The following is a 17,559-nucleotide window of genomic DNA, read 5'->3' as shown; positions in this document are numbered from 1 at the left end:
AGTTCTTGGCCGGGCGCGGTGGCTCACGCTTGTAATCCCAGCACTTTGGGAGGCCGAGGCGGGCGGATCACGAGGTCAGGAGATCGAGACCACGGTGAAACCCCGTCTCTACTAAAAATACAAAAAAATTAGCCGGGCGTGGTGGCGGGCGCCTGTAGTCCCAGCTACTCGGAGAGGCTGAGGCAGGAGAATGGCGTGAACCCAGGAGGCGGAGCTTGCAGTGAGCCGAGATTGTGCCACTGCACTCCAGCCTGGGTGACAGAGCGAGACTCTGTCTCAAAAAAAAAAAAAAAAAAAAAAAAAAAAAAAAAAAAAAAAAAAAACCGTCAGTTCTGAAAGGCCCTTTAAACATATATATAGAAAGAAAAATAATAACTGGTAAAATTCACTTTTAAGTAAATAGAATTCTTTTCAGTCATGTCTTTTAAGTTTTTAATTTGTGAGGTATAAAATCTTGGCTCTTTAATACAAAATCTTGATCTTCAGGGATATAGAACACAAAAATAATTCAAAAGCCTGTTGCTACAGCTTAATCACTTGAAACAGAAGCTACAAAATCTGAGTTGGTATCTCAATTCTTCCATGTATTAGCTCAATCACAGTGTGCAATCACAGGTAAAATGGGATTGATGAGTTTTGTTTATCTTATAACATTATTCTAAGGATTAAACAAAATTATGATTTAAAAAGTGCTTTGTAAGCTATAGGGCATTAAGCAAATTAAAAAATCTTAAATAAGAATTTTATCTAAGTGAGAAGCTATGATTTATGCAAGATATTCTTATCATTGACTTTTGTATCTAAGCCTAGTACCACTTTGGAATCATCGATTTAACCAACAGGAAGTAGAGTGTCTTTCTGGTCACCTCTCTGACAGATTAACAACCTGGAAAAAAAAATGATCTACAGTTTGAGCTGTATTAGGGGGAGAGTGTAATCACTAGGACAATTCTTAATACAAAGAGAGTGGAAACGTGATTCTGAAGAGGGGAAATATCAAAGGTACTCTTTATCAAGAGTGAAACTTTGAAATCCATCTATTTAAGATTAATCACTATTCTTTTAGTTAAGCTGTTGTCATCTCTAACTTCCCCTGAGTAGAAAATAATCTACACTTCCAACTAAGTTATTCATGGTCCAATTTGTTCTCAGAATACTATAATAGGCTTTGTGAAGATAAGTTTTATAATAGGGATTTAACATAGTGAGAAGCCAAGACACAGAGGCCTTCAAACACAAAGAGTGTGTGTATATATATATATATATATGTATGTATATATACTGCTCTTTCCTTTCCCCCTCTTCTTCTACCCTTCCATTCCCTCTCCCAAAAGGATATTCACCCCTACTTAAAAATCTAATTTTTACAAAGGATTCAGATGAAATGGCATCTCAACAACTTCACAGTACAATTGGTTTAGCCACTACAGTGTTGCTTTTGAAGCCATTTTCAACAGAGCTGGGAAAAGGGGAGAACTCTGAGTAAAGCACTGGAAAAGGAAACGCTGTGAATGGTTTTAAGAAAGAAAAACATTCATAATCTTTTCTCTTGGCAGTCCTGTCTTCTTGATGGCCACATTTACATACTGAGTTCACAGGCTAGAACTCTCAAAGAGAACTCTACTTTCCTAGAGAAAATAAAACATTCAGGGTGGCATCCTGGGGGCTGGGGGGGAATGAAATGGAAATAATCACTGATGATTTATATATATCATATTTATTTTCCAAGTTTCTGATATCTTAAACTGTTGAAAATACATAAAGTTATTCAGAGACACTATTTTTTTTATTCCTCTTTAGCTCTATAAGATGTAACTCTCTATATTTACAATTTTTCTCTCATTTTTATCCAACTGAGTGTATTGGCTTCTTGCTGTACAAAGTAGAAATGTACCTTGAGTGCAACAAGTTTATCTTTATTCCACACTGTTGGGTTTTTTAAAGGTTCTTTATTTTTCCATTTTAAACACTTCAAAATATATATGCAAAATTTTAGTATTTAGAATATTAGAAACTCCTTACCTGTTAATGTGTTTTAATAACCAGTTTGCCTTTTCTGAACATATTACATTCCTGCTGTACCTATTTGTAGCAAGTACGCCTATCTTATTTGCATATTTGTAACAAAGTGTGCAAAAAGATAAAGATAAGTGACTTATTTATATTCAAAACTGACTAGAAAACTACAAATCACAGGAATTCTGTAACAGACACGCATTTAAAACTTTTTCTAATAAAGATTTTTTAAAATTGTTTTTTAATGTGCTTTTAATGATTGCTAGCACTCACACCTCCTTACTTGCTTTCCAAACTGTTTATACTGTCCCCAATAACACTCAGTGGAAAGCTGTCATTCCTGGCTAAATCCTTACTTAGGGTGGATGTTATGCCTCCGTGAGACAGGGTCAGGGGGTCAAAATCGATTTTGGAGGCCACCTGGAGAGTCCAGGCCATGAACTGACTCAAAAAATTTATATCAGAGCCAGAATGGTCCACCTCCCAGGGTCAGATCTGGCCTGACACTCCAACCGCAGGCTGGGGCATGCTAGACCGAGCTCAGAGAGAGGCCAGGGTTGTTGACCCTGCTAGCTGACCTCTTCAAACTTCAGGAGAATTTTTTTGGCAGTTACCACGGTGACTGGGTACTCTAAAAGCTTATCCTTCTTACTGAATGGAGGGAAAAAAATTAGGAAAAAAATATGTTAAAACCTACCTTGCAGAGATGCCTATCATGGTTAAAGTTAAAAAAAAAAAAAAAAAAAAAAGGTGGGGAGGGGGGAAGGGAGGTTATGGCCCTAAATTGTCTATGCCTTTGGTATTAATTACTACTTCTTTCCAAAAAAGAAAAAAACAATTAGAATGTACAAGTCTTTCAAACTGCAAAACTTGACGTTTGGAGCAGATACTACTTTTTTTGTTTCTTTTTTCTTCTACTCTTTTTTGGTCAATAGCTGGCAACAATGTGAACAATGCATTAAAGTACTTTTTAAAACAATGCAATTTACTTGGAAATTCTAGTATCTCTACTTTTCTTTGAGAATAATCAACTTTGAAATAAGATCCATCATAAATGTTAGTCTATTAGAGAAAATATGCTGTAAACAATCATTTTTGCCTCAAAATCATGCTCAATATTTTTTTTTCCTGAAAGAAAAGTGCCCAATTTTGCTTGACTTGAAATAATTAAATTAGGAGAAAAGCAAGGGTCTATTAGTATATGTCTTATCTTTTACCAAATGACTTAATAAAAATAATATATACATTAAAAGCAACAACCGAAAATACCCTACATATAAGAGAACACTGGGAAGAAAAAAATACCACATGTACTTTATTGTAGAGTAATGAACTTTAAAGCTAAAAAAGCCGCCGGGTGCGGTGGTTCACGCTTGTAATCCCAGCACTTTGGGAGGCCGAGGCGGGCGGATCACGAGGTCAGGAGATCGAGACCACGGTGAAACCCCGTCTCTACTAAAAATACAAAAAATTAGCCGGGCGTGGTGGCAGGCGCTTGTAGTCCCAGCTACTCGGGAGGCTGAGGCAGGAGAATGGCGTGAACCCGGGAGGCGGAGCTTGCAGTGAGCCGAGATTGCGCCACTGCACTCCAGCCTGGGCAACAGAGCGAGACTCCATCTCAAAAAAAAAAAAAAAAAAAAAAAAAAAGCTAAAAAAGCCATAGAATATTCTTCTATGTTAATACCAAATGTTGTCTTGTCCTAAAGTCTCACAACAATAGAAATACTTGCAGATAAAAATTTTAATTCCCCATGGGGTAAACCTATGCACATTATAAAACTATTAGTTGATTTTTGTTGATAGGTTGTAATACAAAATGCTTTCAAATGGCTCCTATGTGTGGCTTGAAATTAGATGAGAATCATAATAATTTAGAAGTATAATATACTTTAGTCATAATAATACTGGCTTTTAAAAATATCTGAGTACTACATAATAACTTTTTTGTAAAATGAAATCATTGACTTTTATTGTTATTGCTCTATACCTCTTACTTCATTTTCTCATCTACTGCTTACATGATCCAGGTCCTAGAAGTCTCAAAAGGACCTCCTCTACCATTTGGGTGCTGGTTCTGTGTATGTCTGTGTGTGTGTGTGTGCACAAATAGTGAAGCATTGGTGAGGGGAGGGTGGATTTGCATTTTACAGAGTGGCTATATAACAAAACAATGTCTTTGATTCAAATATCATTTTTCATCTTGACTCTAAGCCAAGAAAAAAATGAGAAATTACAAAAATATAGTAATTGACACTTCAAAAGTGAATACTAAAATTTCAGAGGAATGTTTTAACCTAATCTTAAATGTTCATTTTGCTATGACCTATTTTGACTGTTTTGTAATAATCATTAAGTTCCTACAATGGAATGAACATAAAACCAAGTATTAATTAATCTTAATTTTTAAAAACAAGAAATAATTCAGGAATCATTTCCTTTCTCCTCTTGTGCTCAAAACAGCCACTGAAAGGCAAGGTCGGAGACACAGTTTGAGATGATCCTGCCAGGAGATCCAATTACGCTTTGCTAAAACACAGTTCTTTCAGTTAGATAGTATGGTTCTTGACATTTTGAAGTGGGCAACCAGGTTGGTGAGTCACTTAAAATGTGGTGCCAGCTCATTGTCTATGATGAACTCGAACTGTCCTTCCCAGCCGGGAACTCTTGGCAAGCTTCCTTAAAGACCCAGTGGCTGGCAAAGCATGAGGAACTATCACACAGAAAATGAGGTCCTCCTTGGGTTTTGAAAACAGATGATAGAAGTCTTAAAATGACGCAAGCCAGGTCACAACCTCCTAAACCACGAGCATTATCTTGAATGAAACATTATTTCTAAGTTGGATCTGAAAAGGAAAAAAAGTTAAAGTATAAGGCAATGGTTCATTTGTACAAAAGAAAACAATGCTAAGTCTCTTAGCTTGGTTTCCTCCAGTCCAGTTCAGAATCTCTCCCAGAGAAGACCAAAAATCATTTTTTCAGTCTTTTGCATAAATTTTTACTAAAAGGACTATGAAATAAATAGGTATTTTATTCAGAAATTTATGGATCTGGATCTTAGGTTGAAAATTCACAAATATGTTACAAAAGTACAGAATGAAGAATCTAAGAGATTATCTATTCTCATGTTTTTACTTTACATATGCAAAATCTGAAGGCCAGAAGCATGAACTGCCTTACATACAAAATACTAGTTAGACGTCAGAACTAGAACCTAGATCCTGGTTGGCATTTCTAACCTAGTATCTTCTCTACTATAATATGTAGCCTTTTCACTAGGGTAGAGAATATTAAAAGCCCATAGTAGTAGATATATTCAAAGCCTTAGAGACAGAGTCATTCTGGGGCAAGGATATAAAATGATTGCAAATGATTCAAATTTCACTTCCAGGAAACAACTTTAGGTATGACATAAGCAGAAATGTGCTATTGGAAGCTTCGAATTACTCAGGAACTTGTGTCTTATGGTAACAAGGGCGTCTTGTTAATATTATTTGTCCAGCTAATTGTTTTTACCCATCTGTTGCGGTTAATAAGCACTGACTAGTTTTTGTAGGTATGGAGTCGCCATTCTGCCAGGTTTGTGATTAAGTAACAAGAAGTGGGGCTTTGGTGTTGGTCTGTCTCTGCTACCAGTATTATGAAAGAGTCTATTCAAATAACCGTGAGCTACGTAAGACAGCAGGGCTGCCAGTCCAGGAAGGGCTTCATCTAGTTTTTCTTTAACGTTGCTCTAATTTACTTCAGGTTTAACTTGTATCTATTAGGATCAATGGATCTTAAAAATGAAGTTAAAAAAAGACTGTATAAAAATATGCAATTAATTGCTGATATCCCAAACTGCCATCTACTGCATTCAGTTGTAATGGTACTTTTTTTTTTTTTTAAGTCAGAGTCTAGCTCCGTTGCCCAGGCTGGAGTGTAGTGGCATGAGCTTGGCTCACTACAGCCTCTGCTTCCTGGGTTCAAGCGATTCTCCTCCCTCAGCCTCCCAAGTAGCTAGGATTACAGGTGCGTGCCACCATGCCCAACTAATTTTTATATCTGTAGTAGAGACGAGGTTTCTCCACGTTGGCCAGGCTGGTCTTAAACTCTTGTCCTCAGGTGATCCACCTGCCTCGGCCTCCTCCCAAAGTGCTGGGATTACAGGCGTGAGCCACCGCGCCCAGCCTTGTAATAGTACTCCCTATTAGTGTATTTCTAGTGCTGTCTCAAAGTTCCCTTTCTAACTTGTCATGGCATTTCGAAAAAAATCATGATTTAATTCTGAAAATTTGCCAGAGGTCTCCAAAGGAGAAAAGGGTAAGGGATGAGAATTTGAGAAGAGAAGGAAAAGTACTAGGTATGCTGAGGGGCCAATCAGTGGCTCTCTAGGGAAGGAGGGGGGTGTTTAATGAGATAGTTATACTTGATTACGAGGTGAAGGCAAGAGTCGTCAGGTAGTCCTTAACTCCCATCTAGAATTTCAAAGAAATGCTGTTTCCGTTCCATAGATTCAAGAGGGTATTAGTTAAGGGAGGCATGTTTTGGTACTAATCACATGTTAAATTTTGGGAGCAGGGAATGAGAAACTCCTCTGAGGGTGAGTCTGAATAGCATTTGCTGGGCAACCTTCACTCAAAATGTGCAGATGAGGCTCAGCTACCTAGGCTGTACATTTACATGTATTTTTCCATTTCTCAAAATATTTAGTTGTCTTGCCTTGGCCCAATAGAAGACTTCCCCAACCAAAGGAAAAAGAGGTGTTAAGGAAAGCTTCTTGATAGAAGGGAACTTTCAGATATACAAATTTTTTTTTATTTTTCTTTTTATTTAGACCAAGTCTCACTCTGTAGCTCAGGCTGGAGTGCAATGGCACGATCTTGGCTCACTGGAACTCCGCCTCCCGAGTTCAAGCGATTCTCCTGCCTCAGCCTCCTGAGTAGGTCAGACTACAGGCATGCACCACCACACCCGGCTAATTTTTATATTTTTAGTAGAGACGGGGTTTCACCATTTTGGCCAGGCTGGTCTCGAACTCCTGACCTCAAGTGATCCACCCGCCTCAGCCTCCCAAAGTGCTGAGATTACAGGCGTGAGCCACTGCGCCCGGCCTATTTTTCTTTTTAGAATCAAGGTTTGAGAAGTTGGTGAGCTGAGCAGAAAAGAAAATAAGGAATTATTAGATAAAAGTATGAGAACTTTCCCCTAGGTTTGTACTTGAGCTCTACCCTAGGATCAGGAATGCTGTACTTCAGGAGCAATGCTGATTAAGGGAAGAGCTGCTGGTCTTGTCCACTTCTTGGCCCACCTTAAAACTTTCCCAGAGCTGTTCCTGCAGTGTTCCATTCTAGACACTCTCCACAGGACTATTGTGAGAAGGGCACAGCCTCAGGCAACCTGACCAGTGTCTACTTGCTGCCAAAGCACTGCCACTGGAAAGGAGGCCCACCCTTTTGGCATCCTTCATAAGCCCCTTAGGAAATTGTTAAAGACAGAAACTTTGAAATTGAATTTTAATGATTGTCAGGAAATAAGGGTGAGGTACAGCAGCTGCTCCGGAGCAGCTGTCCCAGCTGCCCTATCCAAGGGACGGCCTGCTTTTCAGCCACCGTCTTCCTCCACCCCCGATGAGAGGAAGGGAAGAGGTTGGACAAAAAGGTGAAGGTTTCAACTTTGAGGGCGCTGATTCAGGACCCACATCCACAAACAGAAAACTAAAAGCACACAAAACAAAACGAAAAGACTTACACCTTCAGAGTCTCAGTTCCAGGCTGCCCAAGTGAATTGTAGGCCCAAGACGTTAACTTTTGTGAAGGATGAGGGGGTGGTTGGGCAGAATATGGAGGATCCCCTACTTCTTATGCATAATTGCTCACCAGGGAAAGCACAGCCACAATGTAGACAAGGGGGCTGTGAAGGGCCCCAGGGAGAACAGGAGAGCTTGTAGAAGGAACCAGTTTCTTTTCTGGATCCAAATGGCCTGTACTTTAGGGTGACTGCAGTTGGATTAATGCTCCGTTTCCTTCTGTCTGCCTGGGCTGTGTCTAAATGAAAAGCAGACCACAGGATAATGTTCCCCATCACCAGTTTTCTAATCCCAAAACTCAAGTGCCTGAGAGTGAAACTTCACAAAAAAGTTATTGCCAGCAACAAATTCAGACTGACAAATTGTCGATAATCGCACCTTCAACATGCTGAATGACTTTCAGGCAATAAACAACCAGATGGGAGAAGAGCTGCTGGCTGGGTGGGCAAGGTGCAGGCCACAGCCTAGGCTGCAGTTTTCCCATTGTGTCCCCCCACAACAAGGGAATGCGTTCAGTGTGAGGACTGCAGGGCGCCTGCTTGCCTGCTCTAGCTCTTGCTCCCTTTCTTCCTGTCACTCACATAAACTGCACAGAGGAGCTTCTCTCTTCCCTCTCCTCCAGTTAACCCTTCTGGGTGTGTGTGTCTGTGGTCTCAAGCACCCTTGATTTACAGTCACATTACCCAGGTTTGCTTTTGATTGAAATCCTGGGCCCCTGGAATGTATTGGACATCTAGTTACTTCTGTATACCTGTACATATTCTGTGACAGATAAAGAATTAATAATATAAAAAAGAATATTTTTACCTGTGAATGCATTTGAAAAATGCATGCATATTATATCATTTAAGAACTTAAGACACATCTGAAAGACATCTTTCAAGGTGTTTGCAGGTTAGTGCTTCTATAATCACCCGCCTCTGTCTGTCCCCCAGCACACACAGTCACAAGAGTGCTTTTTGATTTGTCTTTCCTGTTTTAGATTCACTCCGTGCTTTAAATTTAGGAGCAATTTTAAACACATATATGGATCTAAATATGCATTTATTATATAAGATATGATTTCTTGCCTAGTTTACAAATCCAGTTACCCAATCATAATGCTTCAAATTAAATTATTAGTCACAGCCCTCCTAGGAGGTTGATTTAGCTACAGAAGTTTGGGTTCAAAATTTAATTCACTCTTCCATTTTCTCTAAGTTGAATTTTGATTTCTGCATTTAAATACAACACAGCACTTGAATTAAGGGTCTTCTTGTCAAACTGGAGGCTTTTCTAATTTCTCTGAACTCTATAGATGAACTGCATTGTCACATAATCGATAGGAAAATCTCAGCTGTCACAGATCCTAAGCAACCCTCTGCCACAGAAATAACTCGATCTGGCATTTCAGGGTTTGAAAATGTGCTGTTTGGATGACATGAGACCAGAACTACCCAGACGGCTTTAAATATTGTGGTCTCTAAGAACTGCTGAGGACTGATCTGCTGAGAATGACTGAAATACTTCCAATAGGCTTTTCTCCTGGTTAGAGACCAGGTGTTGCCTTTTTTTTCTTCCATAAATAAGTAATTTAAGAGCCAGCGTATTGGTCTCTCAGATTCAAAGCTGTTTCTAAGCTCAACTAAGTTTGCTGCCATACAGTTCATATCAGAATTTCAAATTAAGTGTTTTCTTCCCCAAACCCATAAGAAATTCAGGCTTGGATTTTAGAGTCCAAATCTGAAACTAAATGCCCAACAATCTCAAAACCTGGCCTTTGAAGCTTTAGATCATTCCCATCAACATGAGCAGGGTTTCTGCAGTAGATAAATCCTTCAGCTCAGAAGAAACTGAATGGCATCTGATCATAAATAACATGAACCCATAAAATGACAGCAAGCTATTTCTCTGCCTCAATGCCACCGTTTCTTTTTTTTGGAGATGGAGTCTTGCTATCACCCAGGCTGGAGTGCAGTGGCACCATTTCGGCTCACTGCAGGCTCCGCCCCCCCGGGGGTTCATGCCATTCTCCTGGCTCAGCCTCCCGAGTAGCTGGAACTACGGGTGCCCGCCACCTCGCCCGGCTAATTTTTTGTATTTTTAGTAGAGACGGGGTTTCACCGTGTTAGCCAGGATGGTCTCGATCTCCTGACCTCATGATCCGCCCGCCTCAACCTCCCAAAGTGCTGGGATTACAGGCGTGAGCCACCGCGCCCGGCCTAATGCCACCGTTTCTTGCTGAACTCTCAGCATTGTCTCTACAATCGGCCACACACAAATGCTACCATATCACATGAGAGCATGAGGAAGATGTATCCATATCTGTATCCTCTCCACTTCTATCTATAATACACTACTCTGCTACTCTTAAACTAATGACTCGTTTCACCGAGGGCATTTTTTAAGGTGTCACTGGGTGGCCCTACCCTAAAATCTACCCCACTTGGTAGATTAGATTATGTAGTAAATACCTTAATTTATTTCAAAAGAACCTTGCTAAAAATTCTTATGACCTTGTCATACTGTGAATTATGTACACACCAAATGTAAAAATATTCTGATTTATCCATTTGCTCTGTCAGAGAGTTTATGTATTAAATATTACAGTTAGTTACACTTTGCCTGCATGGGTTCATCCATACAAAGAAATGCACTAGAGGGAATCAGACGATAGCAACCTAAGTGACACAGATTCAGTTTATAACTTCAAAGAATGGATGTGTAAAACTTTTTTTTTTTGAGGCGGAGTTTTGCTTTTTCACCCAGGCTACAGTGCAGTGGCACAATCTCGGCTCACTGCAACCTCCGCCTTCTGGTTTCAAGTGATTCTTCTGCCTCAGCCTCCTGAGTAGCTGGGATTACGGGCACCCACCAACACGCCCAGCTAATTTTTTTATTTTTTAGTAGAGACGGGGTTTCACCACATTGGCCAGGCTGATCTTGAACTCCTGACCTCGTGATCCACCCGCCTAGGCCTCCCAAAGTGCTGGGATTACAGGCGTGAGCCACTGCGCTCGGCCTGTGTAAAACTTGTCTAAAACTAAAGCTGTTGGAGGCTGCATCTCCTACTTCTACCATCAGTAGGATCTTTGGGCTGAACCAAGAAACACCACCTCTAATTAGTTCGACTCTCATCAGGGAACCACTGCATCAGGCCAGGTATTTTGCTTTTATTCAACTCTAGAAGAAAATGGGACAACTTGGACTAATATAAAAAGCCAACATTTCAAATTGGCTTCATTTCTCAAGATCTTAGAAGCTCCCAACCCACTGAGGCTATTTTTTGGCAACCTTGTTCTAGCTCTAAACTCTCCTGTTAACACAGGAGAGTTTATCCATTATCGTAGTCCACAGGCTTCTCCATAGCTGTAAGTTGACATTTGGAAATTATGTCATGCCAAAGAGCCCCAAACCTATCCAGGAACCAAGTTAGTTATTTCTGAAGCAGCTGTCATTTGTGGAGGTGGAATAGAGAAGGTAAGAACTAGGCACATAATATCCAGGCTGGGAGTGGCTGACCTCTGATTATCCATCAAGGAGAGGTGACTGATGAAAACACGTTCACTTCTTGGATGCTTGATCAGTGTGTGAATTTGCCTTGTTTACAATTAAGGGAAATGATTAAACCCAGCCCAGTCTTATACACTGAAGAGTTATATTTAATTTTTGTAAATGTGCCGTATTAAGCTATCTTGTCCTCGATTTCCAAGATATAAATCACATAAGGTCAATACTGCAAGTTTGATGATTTGCTTGCATTCTTAATCACATAGCACAGAGACATGGAGCACTGAATATAAGGGATGTACTGATAACCCCAGCATATATGGCTCTAATATTTTAGGGTCAGGCTGGGCGTGGTGGCTCACGCCTGTAATCCCAGCACTTTGGGAGGCCGAGGCGGGTGGATTACCTGAGGTCAGGAGTTCGAGACCAGCCTGGCCAACATGGTGAAACCCCGTCTCTACTAAAAATACAAAAATTAGCTGGTCGTGGTGGCACATGCCTGTAATCCCAGCTACTCGGGAGGCTGAGACAGGAGAATCGCGTGAGCACGGGAAACGGAGGTTGCAGTGAGCCGAGATCATGCCACTGTACTCTAGCCTGGCCGGCAGAACGAGACTCTGTCTCAAAACAATAATAATAATAATAATCATAATAAATACAAAATACAAACAAATTAGCTGAGCATGGAGGTGGGAGCCTGTAATCTCAGCTACTCAGGAGCCTGAGGCAGGAGAATCCCTTGAATTTGAGAGGTGGAGGTTGTGGTGAGCCAAGATCGTGCCACTGCACTCCAGCCTGGGCAACAGAGCGAGACTCCGCCTCAGAAAAAAAAAAAAAAAAAAGGTTTCTTTCTTTACATACTTCATACTTGTACACACTTTCTCTCTCCTCTACCCCCAACAGGAAATATTGCTTTCTCTGACCCTCTGCAATCTAACCTTAACACTACAGAAACCATTAGCTGGAGATAACTGCTTGCTTGCAGTACTATTTATGAAGCAGTCTCTTTTTTTCTTTCCCTAGGAATCTATCCCAAAGGATTGAGCAATGTGCTATGCTGCTACTCCACTAGATCTGAGTGAAAAGGTGGGGGCTGCAAGACCATCTTAACCCTTGCAATGGTCTGGCCAGCAGCATCTGCTTTGTTACCTAGTTCCATGAACTCATTCTCAGCTTAATTTTAGAAACATATCTAGGTCTACATTTATCTATTTAAATGCCCTCCAGTGTTTGTCAGTACTGTGCCACTGGCCAGGTGCGGTGGCTCATGCCTGTAATCCCAGCATTTTGGGAGGCCGAGGCTGGCGAATCACCTGAGGTCAGGAGTCCAAGACCAGCCTGGCCAACATGGTGAAACCCCGTCTCTACTAAAAATACAAAAAAATTAGCCAGGTATGGTGGCAGGTGCCTGTAATCCCAGCTACTTGGGAGGATGAAGCAGGAGAATCACTTGTACCCAGGAGGCGGAGGTTGCAGTGAGCCGAGACTGCACCATTGCACTCCAGCCTGGGCAACAAGAGCAAAACTCCATCTCAAAAACAAAAGTACTATGTCACCAATCCTGGCACATGTGTCTCTTCTATGTAACGTCTGTCATTACACAAAGCATTATAAAAACGTAATTTCCAACCTTACAATATACCCTCACTACAGAAATCGTTACATTAACATAACAAGCACAAAGTTCCAAGGTAGTAATTTGGTTATAGGTCTAAAATCCTTCCAGTTCCATCAGATCTCTATGGACATATGGTGTTGCCCTTCTGCAACTAAGGGCTGGGTCAGTGGATCTCTTGCATGAAGGAAGTTCTGCTGGGTGAACAGTTTGTCCTCAGGGACTCAAAGTCAGAGTTGCAACATTTCTTAAAGAATCAAGATACCTTCATCTCTTTTTTTTTCTTCCTCTTTCTATTTCTTCTTGACCACCAAGGAAACATGTCTTGAAAGGTATTCTTCCACAAGTGTTTCATTAGACATGTGCAAATATCAGGATTTATCTCGTAGGCAATACAAGCACTTTTTGGTCTTCCTGTTGGGGGATGGAGTTTGGGAAATTTGACTTCTATCTACCCTGCCATTTGTGGAGGTACAGATTAGCCGCAACTCTGCTGAGGCAGGATTGGTGGTGGTGGTAGGGGTCAGTAAGGTTGAGATGTATTCAGATGTTAATTTACACCTGAAAAGACAAAATGTAGTCACCCACTTGGGGGTGACTTGAGTTTCTGTTGAATACCAGCCATGAGTGCTTCCTTGTGAAAGATGAAAGTTGAAATTGAGGGGGCAAGTAGTCTAAAAGTTATGGGAACAGGAAGAGAAGGAGCAGGGACAGCCTTGAAGAGTAAAACCAAATGAATTTAGCCATCAGTTGTAAATCTATTTTCAACTCCTCCTTCTCAGTGAAGTTTTAAGATATAACGGAAGATGGTAATTTCCACTTTACTAAATATTTGGAGATTGTCTATGGAATCCAAAAGTGTTGGTGTGAAATAAGAATGAAGAATTAGCCCCACTTTTCTGCCATTTGGATGGGTTTTCTTGTTTCACGTAGTCTGTTTAACAACTGCTATCCACCTTGCTTAATGGAATCCCTAAGTACCCCGGGAGTAACTAAGGAAAAAAAAAATCCTTCTACGTTCCAACACTGCCTTTAACCTCAAACGATAGTAAAGGGTTCATTCAGACCCCAGGACCACACTGAGGCATTAATTAGGCTGATGAAATCCATCGAAATGTATGGATTCAGCATAATCAAGTTTCTACCACAGACTATCGTTGAGGAATACGTGAGCAGCTGGGAGAATAGGAAGTACTGTTAGAGTTAAGTCATGCATGTAATTGAGTATATTTAACATAACCATTTTAATGATCAGTGATTAAAAGTGCATCTTACTTAAACGGTATATCCTCTGCGATTTGTTCATATCAACTTGATAATGTTCTCAAGAGGAAAAAAGTAGGGATACAAATTTCTAAACAAGATCTTGTTTGAGTTTGGGGGAAAAAAGCAGGAAAGTGAACTAGAAAGAAAAATGTGGCTTTTGCATGCAGACAGCTACATGAGTGTGATATAAATTAATCACTATTGTGGACACCTTCTGTGCTCAGTTCATACCAAGTATTAGGAATATATAATAAGTGATTTTGTTATTCCTCAAAAAGAATATATTTTTCCTTAAAGATGCTTTCTCTGTTTGACTTTTTTTTTTTTTAAGGGGGCAGGGGTATGCTGCTCAAATCCTGTTGATTTTAAGAGCTTCCCTTAAGATCCTGGGAAGTTCATATTTCCAATTCTTCTTCCAACCTGTTGGGTTGGCTTACCTTAGTGGAACTTGCCTCTGTGAAGATAACAGTGGGAAGAAGAGCAGGCATCGGACGGAGAAAGATGCACCCACATATGACGGACCAAGAGCACAAACAGTTCAGAAACCCGCAAAGGGGAAATTAGCTGTTCAAATCAGCGAGGGGCCTGAACCAAAAGCCCACGCGTTTAGAGGCAGACTCTGCTCTCCTCTATTCACTCGGACCTGGCCAGTTAAATGGAGTCATTGTGGAGCCATGCACAAGCCAGCCCCACTCCTTTTGTCGTATTTTCTCAGCTTTTGTGCTCAAAACACGCAAATCACCGATTACTTTGCCCAGGAAAGAATCGAAGGAGAGAAGTGGATCTAGATCTACAACCAGAAGTGTGTAAATCATACAACACCTACACATCTATGCAGGCACTACTAAAAGTGAGGGTTTAGAAGGGATGCCCAGCTCCCAAAAGTTGCTTCACAGGGCTCTTTTTATCTCCCTTCGCCCCTGCCCCCACTCCTATAGAGAAACAAATCTATTCTCCTGCTCAAAATAGGGTTGAAGAGTGGCACATCTTGAATGTCTGGGAGTTGCACCGAAACTTTTACAAACCTGCGAGAGAAAGGAAGCCACAAGCATGTAAAAGTATGTTGGCACATACTATTCTGCTTGCTGCAAACAAAACAAAAATGTTTTCAGGGAAAATTCATTTGATGCCTTTCTTTTCACCCAAAAGCATGTCTTCTTTGGCTTGGAGGGACAGCTCTTGGGAAATCAGGTCTCTCATGGAGCACTCACACCCCCAACGTATAGTCTATAAATATAGTGGAAGAGCCATGCCAGGGGTAGTAAGTGCAAGAGAATCTGGAGTCTTGAAAGCATCTTTTTCTTCTGGCTATGGTGGCACTTAAATGATAATGCGAGCAATGGAGCTGGGAGATTTATATCTTTTGGAAAGTAGGGCGAGCCAGATGGTAATAGCGTCATTAACACATAAACTTGGGATGTGCAAGTGAAGCTTGAAATTGGGAAAGAGATCAGGAGAACAAAGGGGGCTGCTGTTGAAAGGCTACCCCTCTTCTGCCGGCCAAAGCTAAGAGCCCCTTGGTACTGGGGTCTGCTCCTGCCCAGAACTGGATAATAAACGACAGCTTTCCCCCTCCCCTGTTGTGACTTAGAAAGCACCAAGAAAACTTTTGCAATAGGCAAATTCGGCACTTATTATGTGTAACCCTTTGTAGTCTGAAGTGGCAGGAATGGGCCTTTAATCCAACTGCACTTCCACCCCCACTCCCTACCCCAGTTTGATAAGCCCTGGCAATTGTTGACATTTATTTTATAAAATCAAAGTGCCGCTTGTTGTATGTTTCAGACAAAAGTTCATTTCCCTCCCCTTATGTAAATACTCTAAGTAAATATTAAAGGTTGAACAGCACTACATTTTCATTTTGGTGACAGGGGTTGGTGTGAAGGTGCTGAGGGGGGTTAAACTCTAGTTTTACTTTGTAAAGCTTTAACCTTTACGTTAACTCCCACTGAATAGGTATAATTCAGAGAGAACAGAGAAGGCATTAAGACAAGATTAACAATTGCATTAATAATAATAATGCATGTTTATAATAAACACCCACACACCTCTATAAACATGCAAAGAGGAATGAAACTAAAGAAAATGAAATTAATAGCATTGTTCTCCTTTTTATAAACACAAAGTATGTACGTAGGTACATACACACACACACATACATATATACACACATATGTATACGGTTTCTAGGAAGACAGCAAGGGTAACTAACGGTCATTAAGTATTGACTGGCTTGAGAGATGCCTGTTAGCGACTAAAAGTTGACGAGGTCTAAACTAAAATCGAACGTTTTTCTTTTTATTCTTAAAAAAAAAAAAAAATACTAGAGCTCTTTAAAAGCCCGGAGGACTTACCCTCAGGGATTATTCAGAGAAAAACTGAGACTGGCCGTTCGTCACAGGCAATTGTAAAGGGTTTCAAAGGGCCGATCAAACGATCGCCAGAGTAATCTACATTCAAGTCCGGATGATGGTGTTACGGCACACACCTGCGGGGTGTTTGCTGTCCGTGCCCCTCGCCGAGCTACAAATCATCATTAAAGCGAGCTGCTTAAGCTTCTTCCCAGCTTCTAGACAAGAGTTACTTGGGACAGTTCACTTTGATATTGCTACAGCTCGCAATTGACAAGCAAGCTATTCTGGAGCTCAAGCCAGAGCCCACATCCTAATGCGCTTCGCGAAGTAAGCAGGGTGGTGGGGGCAGGGAGCGGTGAGCAATTGTAAAGGTCTGTCTCTTTCGCCAATTTTCAGAGCAGAATCACCGCAAAAATGTGTAGGAAACCAGGTTAAATCAGCTGAAACCCGCCTTGAGTTTCTAGTGAGGGCCCTCCCAAAACTTCTTTACTACAACTTTTAACCGACTCGTACTGTGGACATAATCTCACCACCTCAGTTTCCCTCCTTCCTTCTCTTAAGTACCCACACTCGGGTCAGCACCCTCCCTCGAGTTGGAGACTACATTTTTCTTCATCAGGGCTGGTATCTAGTTTGAAACTTTCACTTTTGGTTCGTTCGTTTGCGATTATTTTCCCCCTTTTTATGCGGACTGTGCCCTCGCTTCTCTCACTGCCCTCACCTTGAAGGGGAAAATAATCCGGAGTTGGGTAAAAAAGAAAGACTTGAGGGTCGGACAGCTGGAGGCGGGGAAAGGCGGGGGTCGATGTGGGTTTCTGTCTACGTCTGCCTGAGTGCCTGCAAGCCCTCGGCAATCCGCGTGCGACCCACTGGCGGGGGCGGGGTGGGGGAATTAACTGGCTACCGGTGATGCCAAGATCAACACTCGGAGCGAATGTATCAATAGACCAATTTTCTGCTCTTACCGCGAGCTTTTTCGTTTCAATCCAGAGTGGAGGTGTCTGCGCTGCGCAAGACGCAACAGCACAGTGGCG

At 41.2% G+C, this 17,559-nt stretch overlaps 1 long non-coding RNA gene across 1 annotated transcript; it reads right to left on the bottom strand.

The window, feature by feature from the left end:
• Positions 1-3,739: 3,739 nt before the first annotated feature.
• LOC134733134 (uncharacterized) lies at positions 3,740-17,559 on the bottom strand. The gene is made up of 2 exons (XR_010116671.1): positions 17,491-17,559; positions 3,740-4,859 (listed from the first exon to the last, which is right to left on the bottom strand). It is a non-coding gene; the product is annotated as an uncharacterized lncRNA (long non-coding RNA).

Source organism: Symphalangus syndactylus, chromosome 17, assembly GCF_028878055.3.
Source record: "Symphalangus syndactylus isolate Jambi chromosome 17, NHGRI_mSymSyn1-v2.1_pri, whole genome shotgun sequence".
NCBI classification, from domain to species: Eukaryota; Metazoa; Chordata; class Mammalia; order Primates; family Hylobatidae; genus Symphalangus; species Symphalangus syndactylus.
This window is presented reverse-complemented; position numbering and strand designations above follow the sequence as displayed.